Source organism: Ailuropoda melanoleuca, chromosome 9 (genome assembly GCF_002007445.2).
Source record: "Ailuropoda melanoleuca isolate Jingjing chromosome 9, ASM200744v2, whole genome shotgun sequence".
Taxonomy (NCBI): Eukaryota; Metazoa; Chordata; class Mammalia; order Carnivora; family Ursidae; genus Ailuropoda; species Ailuropoda melanoleuca.
The window spans coordinates 4,275,608-4,284,736 of NC_048226.1; the positions used below are offsets into that span (position 1 = coordinate 4,275,608).

The 9,129-nt window shown below is 40.4% G+C and overlaps 1 protein-coding gene across 2 annotated transcripts in view; it reads right to left on the minus strand.

The window, feature by feature from the left end:
* PDE8A (phosphodiesterase 8A) overlaps nucleotides 1–9,129 on the minus strand; it is a 169,472-nt gene that overhangs the window by 1,765 nt on the left and 158,578 nt on the right. The gene's annotated exons all lie outside the window — the stretch shown is intronic.

Consider the following 9,129-nt stretch of genomic DNA (forward strand, 5'->3'; position numbering starts at 1 on the left):
CGCCCCGGGATTTTTTTTTTTTTTTTTTTTTTTTTTTTTTTTCCCCGCCACCTGGAAGCTTCTTGCCCAAGCTCCTCCGGAAGATGCAGCAAGGGTTTCGGGCGCCAGGCCCGCGACCGTGAGAAGGAAACCGGCCCTTCACGGAGCAGGAGCGAGGGCTGCTTCTCCCTTCAGGCCAGTGATTTTACTGGAAAAGGTTCTGAACACCCTTGAGATCCTCGAGGTGAAGAAAGAAAAACTCGGAGATGAGCAGTTCTGATGTACTTTAGTCAGGCTCTTCCAGACTGTCTTTAGGATTCCAGAGAGATTNAAAAGAATTTGAAAAAAAAAAAAAAAAAAAAGAAAAGAAAATAACCCGGCCTTTCCCCCCAGGATCTTAATTTATTTTGAAAGAGATAAGGGAGCTCTTTTCTAAAAATAAGGTCTTGCTTTCACCAAAGTGTCCTGGAGGAAAGGGTGAGGGCATGGCCGCAGTGAGGCAGGAGGGCTTCCTGGAGCCCATAAGGGTCAGACGGTCACACGAGGGGGTGACTTAGGGACGGAGCACAGATCAGTAAAGGGGGCACGGGCGTGGTGGGCAGCTCAAAATGAAACACAATGGCGGGTGGTGACCGAAAGCTATGGTCCCGCACGGCCTGGAAGGGGAGAGCCATCTCGCTGGGGCGGCCCCCTGGGTCATCGTTCCCGCCCCTCGGAGCAGCTTGCTAGAGCCTGGGGTGCAGGCGGCCACGCGGGCCAGCTGTGGGGGGAAGAAGAGAACAGGGGCTGTTTTACAGGGACAGGCAACGGAGTGAGGGACTGCAGGGAGGGCACTGCAGGGGTGCAGCGGGGAGAGAGGACACTGTGACCTAGCATGGCCTTCTCTGCAGGGCCTGCCGGTGGGAGCACCTGCAGCGAGAACTCAAGGCCGAAGGTGTGCAGTAGGCTCTGTCGTCCATCCGAAGCCTGGCTGTGGGGGCTGCGCTGGGTGGCAGGGCTGTTTGAGCGGAGGACAGGTCCTGGGAGCGGCCGACGCTGGGCCAAGAGTTCAGGTGTTCAGCAAGAACAAAAGAAAACTACTCTCAGAGCTGGGAGCTGGTCCCCAACCCCTGCCACTCTTACCCTGGGGACTGGTCCCAGCCAAGTGCAGGGGCAGCCCTCCAGGAGCGTCTGCCGCGGTGTGTACGGGAAGGAGTGGGGAGTGCAGGGACAGCCTCAGGTTCACAGTCTATGGGGATGGCTGGCTCAGAGAGCTGTGCCCTGGGGTGGGGGCTCTCCTGACATTCTTCCTCAGGCCCTGCTAGACACTGAACCCACTCTCAGGGCAGCCAGGGCAGAGACTCAGTGAGCAGTGCCCACTCTGTCCCTGCTGCCCTCTCTGCCTGCACAGGGGAGCAGCCGGCTTGCTGGAGGTCAGGGGAGATCCTCCGATTCCTCTTGGGCCCAATGTGACAGGTGCGTGGAGCTCACAGGGCCCTTATGCTCTCCTGGGAATGGTTTCCGATGAGCTTCTCTGTGGCCCGTGGCCCAGCTAGGTCACCAATGAAAGCTCCAGGCCCGCAGATGCTTCATTTCTGGGACCCACTCCCCAGGGCAGATTTCAGCAGTGCTCCAAGTACAACATGACAGACACCTGCTACTCAAGTCCTAGGCCCCTTCTGTCAAGCAGTCCCACCCAACGCGAGAAGGCAGAGACACCATTTCACCTTGTCTTCGTGCTTGGGCACTCTTGCCACGTGAGCTACTCCGCACAGGGTGGCTGTGAGGAATGGACGCCTACTGACATGCATCCCACCCGACCCACTGCGTATGGGAAGAAGCTGTGATTTAACGGCGTTTAATATTCCCAGCCCTCATTCCCTCGAGGCAATATCAATGACCACCGTGCTGGCTAAGATAACCCAACAGGAACTCTGGAAAACCGTCAAAGGTCTACAGCAACCAAGTTAAAAGCCCAGTCAAGAAAAGCCACATTCAAGGGGTGCCTGGGTGGCTTAGCCGGTTAAGCATCTGCTTTTGGCTCAGGTCATGATCTCAGGGTCCTGGGATGGAGCCCCAAGTTGGGCTCCCTGCTCAGCGGGGAGTCTGCTTCTCCCTCTGCCCCTCCCCTTCACTTGAGCGCACACGCTCGCTCGCTCTCTCTCTCAAACAAAAAAAAAGTACTTATTCTACTTGGAATGAAACTGGAAATCAATAGGAAGTAACCGGGAAAATTCACAAGTATGTGGGAATCAAATACTCTTAACCAAGGGGCCAAAGAAGAAATCACAAAGAAAATGGAAATGAGAACACAAAATCTAGAAAGTTATAGGATGAGATAAAAGTAGGGCTGACAGGGAAATTTATGGCTATAAGTACCTACATTAAAAAGAAAACTCTCAATTCAACAACCTAACTTTACACCTTATTAAAAAAAGAATACACTAAACTCAAAGCCAGCAGAAGTAAAGAAATAACAGACTAGACCAGAGTTAAGTAAAATAGAGAATAGAAAAATAGAGAAAATCAACAAAACCAAAAGTTAGTTCTCTGAAAAGATCAACACAACTGAGAAATCTTTACTAGATATGACTAAGAAAAAAGTTTCAGATTATTAAAATCAGAAGAAAAAATGGGGCAAAAGAACAAAATAAAAAAGGGACATTACTACCCATTTTACAGAAATAAAAAGATTATAAGGGGATACTGTGAATAGTTATACCCCAACAAAATGGAAAACCAAGACTCAATTATGAAGAAATGAGAATCTGAGTAGACCTATAACTAGTAAGGATGTTCAACCCAGTCATTAAAAACCTCCCAACAAAGAAAAGCCCCAGACCAGACAGCTTCACAGCTTCACCTCCATTCTACTGAACTCTTAAACAGGATTAACACCAATCTTTCTTAAACTCTTCCAAAAAAATTGAAGAGGAAAGGACACTTGCTAATTCAACCTACGAGGCCAGCATTACCCTGATACAAAGCTTGGCAAAGGCATGGCGAGAAAACCACAGACCAATATCCCTTATGAATACGGACGGAAAAATTCTCAACAAACTAGCAAACAGGATCGTAGAGCGTGACCGAATGGATTTAGTCCAGTAATGCAAGGACAGCTCGGCATCTCAGATCAGCTGATCTGATACAGCACATTACAACAACGAAGGAAAGGGAAACACATCATCACTGAAAATGTTAAATTTTATGTGTATTTTACCCCCCACCCCTCCCCTGCTAACCTGCTCCCCAAAGACGTGGTGGCATCTCTTACACACCTATTACTGATGAAGGAACCCCGGGAGCTCCAGATGCTCATGAACACACGGTGTGGTCAGTCTCTGAAACTTCCGGCTACTCTAGTGGGTGTACGGAGGTGTTCCACTTGGTTCTATCGTCTATTTCCCTGATGACTAATGATGTCCAGCACTTGTCAGAGGCTTATTGACTGTTCATACATCTCCTTTTGTGAAGTTCTGTTAAAATATTTGGCCATTTTAAATTAGGTGGTTTGTCTTTTTATTAATGAGCTACGATTTCTTACATATCCTGAGGATAGCTGTTTGTCAGGATTTGTGGACATTTTCTTCCAGTGTGGCTTGCTGCGTGTAGATGAGCATAACTCCTGAATTTTGATTCTCATTTCCTAAATTTTCTTTTCATGGTGGTGGTTTTCCGTAACTACAAAATATCTGCCCACTTCTAAGTGACCAAGGATATTCTCCTATGTTTTTCTTTTAAGCTTTATGACTTTAGGTTTTATATGTAGGTCCATGATCCATTGTGAAACCATATTCCTCCGGGATGAGGCAGAAGTTGTGGTTAATTTTTTGTTGGATAGAGATATCTAAGTATTCGAATATTACTTGCTGAAAAGATTTTCCTTTCCCCACTGATGATATAGATGTGGTTTTCTGAGACCTCTATATTCTTTTCCATCCTTGTATCTGACATCTTCATGCCAGTATCACACTGGCTTGATTATTTTAAGTTCTCTAAAGACAAATAGTGTAAAATTTCCAACTTTTTTCAAGTTTGCTTTACTTATTCAAGGTCCTTCACCTTTCCATATAAATTTTAAAAGCAGTTTGTCAGTTTCTACAAAAAAGCCAAAACACACCAAAACTCCTCCCAAACAAAACAACAACAAAACAACCCTGCTGGGATTTTGGTTGGAATTGTATTGATGTATATATACAACAATTTGGGGGAAAACTGTACCTTAACAGCCTTCCAATCTCTAGACTTTTCTCTACATATTTTCAAGTGTTTTTTTAATTTCTCTACATATTTTCAAGTGTTTTTTTAATTTCTCAGCAATCTTTTGTGGTTTTCAGTGTAAAGGACTGGACTTCTTTTTATTAAATTTGTTCCTAGTTTTTTTATTGCTATGTAAATAGGATTAGGTTTTTAGTTTCATTTTTCAATTGTTTTCGGCTAGTACAAAAATACTATATATTTTTGTGTCTTAGGAACTTGCTAAATCAAATCCTTGTTAATGCTATTGTTTTTGCACCTTAGAGCTTTCCATATAAAAAAAACTGTGTCATCTGCAAATAGAAAAAAAAATTGTCTTCTATTCTTTGTACCTTTTTCTCTTTCTTTATTGCAATGGCTAGGACAGCCAATACAAGGTTCAACAGAGGTGGTACCGTTCCCTTGTTTTCAATCTTGAGAAAGTATTCAGTATTTCACCATTTAATATAATGTTAGCTGTAAGTTTTTGTAGATGACCCTTTTAAAAGTAAGTTCCCTTCTATTCCTGATTTGCTGAGTGTTTTTCTGATGAATGAATGAATTTTGTTAAATGCTTTTTCTGTATCTACTGAGATAATCATGTTTTTTTCTCCTTTAATTGGGTATGGGGATTATAATTCTTGATTTTTCTGATTTAAACTGACCTTGCATTCTTAGGGAAAAAACTATGCTGAGATAGTATCCTCTTTATATATTATTCAATTAAGTATCTCTGCATCTATGTTCATGAAGATAATGGACTGTAATTTGCTTCTGGTATTGTCTTTATCAGGTTTAGATATCAGGATGATAATGGCTTCATAAAATGAGTTGGAAAGTGTTTCCACCCCTTCTACCTTTTTTTTTTTTTAAAGTAGGCTACAAGCCCAATGTGGGGCTTGAACTCACAACCCTGAGGATCAAGAGTCACATGCTCTACTGAGTGAGACAGCCAGCTGCCCTCCCTGCCCCTGACTCTATTTTTGGTACAATTTTTTAAGACTGGTGTTATTTTTTCCATAAATGTTTGATAGAATTCCTTAGTAAAACCATTTGGGCCTAGAATTTGCTTTGTGGGAAAATCTTTAATGGTAAATTTTGATAAATAATTTAATATAGGACTTGATTGTTTTATCTTGTCGGTTTGGGTAAACTGTAGTTTTTAAGGCATTTAAGTTGTCAAATTTGTTGGTACCTTAAAAAGTTATACTTTTAATATCTGTAAGAGTTACTATGACAATACCTCTTTCATTCCTAATATTGGTAATTTGTGTTCTCTTTCTTGATTATTCTAGTTAGATATTGGGAAATTTTGTTAATTTTCTCAATTAACTTTTGTCTGTGTTAATTTCTGTTTTCTCCATTTCCTCATTTGTTGCTCTTAAATATTATTTGTTTCCTGTATGCTGTCTTTTCTAGTTTCTTAAAGTGAAATCTAAGTCATTAACTTTAGGACCTTTTCTTACCTATTATTTTTTTCATCACTGTAAGTGTACTCTTTAATCCCCATCCCACTATTTCCCCCCACCCACCTCCCCTCTGCTAACAATCAGCTTGTTCTCTATAGTTAAGTGTCCATTTCTTGGTTGTCTCTCACTCTTTTTTCCCTCTGGTCATTTGTTTTGTTTCTTAAATTCCACATATGAATGAGATCATATGGTATCTGTTTTTCTCTGACTGGCTTAAATACTCCGCACTATACTATCTAGCTCTTTCCATATTGTTGCAAATGGTAAGATTTCATTTTTAATGGCTGAATAATATTCCACCGTATGTATGTATCACACCTTCTTTATCCATTCATCTACTGATGGACACCTGGGCTGCTTCCATAGTTTGGCTATTGTAGATAATGCTGCTATAAACATAGGGGTGCATGTATCCTTTTAAATTAGTGTTTTTGTATTTTATGGGTAAATATCCAGTAGTGCAATTCCTAGATCATAGGGTAGTTCTATTTTTCATTTTTTGAGGACCCTCCATACTGTTTTCCACAGTGGCTGCACCAGTTTGCATTCCCACCAGTAGTGCACGAGGGCTCCTTTTCCTTCACATCCTCACCAACATTTGTTGTTTCTTGTGTTTTGACTTTAGCCATTCTGACAGGTGTGAGGTGATGGCTCATTGTAGGTTTGATTTGCATTTCCATGATGATCTGTGATGTTGAGTATCTTTTCATGTACCCTGGCCATATCTGTATTGTCTTTGGAGAAATGTTTGTGTCTTCTGCCCATTTTTAAATTGGATTGTTTGTTTTTTAGGGTATTGAGTTGTATCAGCTTTTTATGTATTTTGGATACTAACCCTTTTTCACATATGTCATTTGCAAATATCTTCTCCCATTCTGTAGGTTGCCTTTTAGTTTGATTGTTTTCTTTGATATGCAGAAAACTTTATTTTAATGTGATCCCAATAGGTTATTTTTGTATTTCCCTTGCCTCAGGAGACATATCTAGAAAAATATTTCTATAGATGATGTCAGAAAGATTACTACACGTGCTCTCTTCAAGGATATTTATGGTTTCATGTCTCACATTCAGGTCTTTAATTTCTTTTGAGTTTATTTTTGTATATGCTGAAAGTGGCCCAGTTTCATTCTTTTGCACGTGGCTGTCCAGTTTTCCCAACAACTTTTGTTAAAGAGACTATTTCCCATTGTATTTTCATTCCTCCTTTGTTGAAGATTAACTGACCATATAATTGTGGGGTTTTCTGCTCTACTCCATTGATTTATGTGTCATTTTTCTTCCAATATCATACTGTTTTAATTACTACCGCTTTGTAATAGAACTTAATCTGCAATCATGACATGTCCAGTTCTTCCTTTTTCAAGATTGCTTTCGCTATTCAGGATTTTTTGTTGTTCCATACAAATTTTAGGATTGTTTGTTCTGGTTCTGTTGATATTTTGATGGGGATTGCATTAAATCTTTAGATTGCTTTGGGTGGTGTAGATATTTTAACAATATTTGTTCTTCTAACCCATGAGCATGGAATGTCTTTCTATTTCTTTGTGTCATCTTGGATTTCTTTCATCAGTGTTTTATAGTTTTCCGAGTACAGGTCGTTCACCTCTTTGGTTTATTCCCAGATATTGTGTTTGGTGCAACTGTAAATGGGATTGTTTTCTCATCTGACCCAGGGATTATTTAGAAGTGTGTAGTTCAATTTCCAAGTATTTGGCATTTACCCAGATACCTTATTGTTACTAAATTCTGATTTAATTCCACTGTGGCTACAGAATATATTCTGTATGATTTCAGGTCTTTTAAATTTACTGAATAATTTCTGTGTTCCCAGCATATGAAGTACTTAATGTATATTCTGCCCACTTAGGGTGTAGTGTTTTATGAACATGTAACTAGGGCAAGGTAACTGACGGTGCCTGGATTCTCTCTTTTTTTTCTTCTAATAATTTTTATTATGTTAGTCACCATACAGTATATCCCTAGTTTTTGATGTAAAGTTCCATGATTCATTACTTGCCTATAACACCCAGTGCACCAGGCAATACGTGCCCTCCTTAATACCCATCACTGGCCTATCCCATTCCCCCACCCCCCTCCCCCTCTGAAGCCCTCAGTTTGTTTCCCAGAGTCCATAGTCTCTCATGCTTCATTCCCCCTTCTGTTTACCCCCCCTTTCTTCTTCCCTTTCTTCTCCTACTGATCTTCCTACTTCTTATGTTCCATAAATGAGTGAACCCATATGATAATTGTCTTCTGCTTATTTCGCTTAGCATTATCTCCTCCAGTCCCGTCCATGTTGCTGCAAATGTTGTGAAATCATTCTTTTTGATGGCTAATATTCCATTGTCTATATGGACCACATCTTCTTAATCCAGTCATCTGTTGAAGGGCATCTTGGCTCCTTCCACGATTTAGCTATTGTGGACAATGCTGCTATGAACACTGATTGGGGTGCATATGGCCCTTCTCTTTACTACGTCTGTATCTTTGGGGTAAATACCCAGTAGTGCAATTGCTGGATCATAGGGTAGCTCAATTTTTAACTTTTTAAGGGACCTCCACACTGGATTCTCTGTTTTTACTGCTATTTCAATCTGGATGTTCTATCAGTTACTGAAAGAGGGTGTTAAAATATCCAACCACAACTATAGAATTGTCTTCTCTGTCAATATACTTCCTCTGTCAATTTTGCTTCCTTTATTTTGAAGTTCTGTTATTAGGTGCACATTTATGATTATTACGTTTTCCTACAGAACTGATGCTTTATCATTTTGAAGTGTCCACTTTATCTCTGTAATATTTTCTAACTTGATGTCTATTTTGAGATTAATGTAGCCACTCCCATCTTTTTATATTTACAACTTGCATGATAAATCTTTTTCCATCCATTTCTATCTTTGCATGAATCCGTTCCTTATATTTTAAGTGTGTATTTTGTAGACTGCATGTAGCTGGTTTAAAAAAAAAAAAACCCATTCTGACGAACTCTTTAGTGTTTAGTCCACTAACATTTCATGTAAGTCTTGATGTGATTAGGGTTAGAGCTACCATTTTACCTTTTCCCCCTTGTTTGTGACGGTTTCTCCTTTGCAGCCACTTTTGTATATTTTAATATATTTTAGAGTCCCATTATAAGATGTCTATTAACTTTTAAACAACACTAATTGCTCTAGGGATTACCATATATATATATGGTATACATACATATACATATACATATCCGTGACTTTCCGGTCTACTGAGCTAATACTGGTAACTAGCGCTTCACGTAAGGTGTAGAAACCCTGCATTCATGTTCTTTTACTCTTGCCCCAGCCTTTATGCTGCGGTTGTCATATATACTCCACAATGCAGTGTTATAACCTTGGCTTAAAATAGTCCTATGTATTTAGAGAAATTAAGAGAAAAAAAATCTTTTGTAGTTACCTGGATATTTATCATTTTAAAAAGTTCCTCCCTCCCTCCC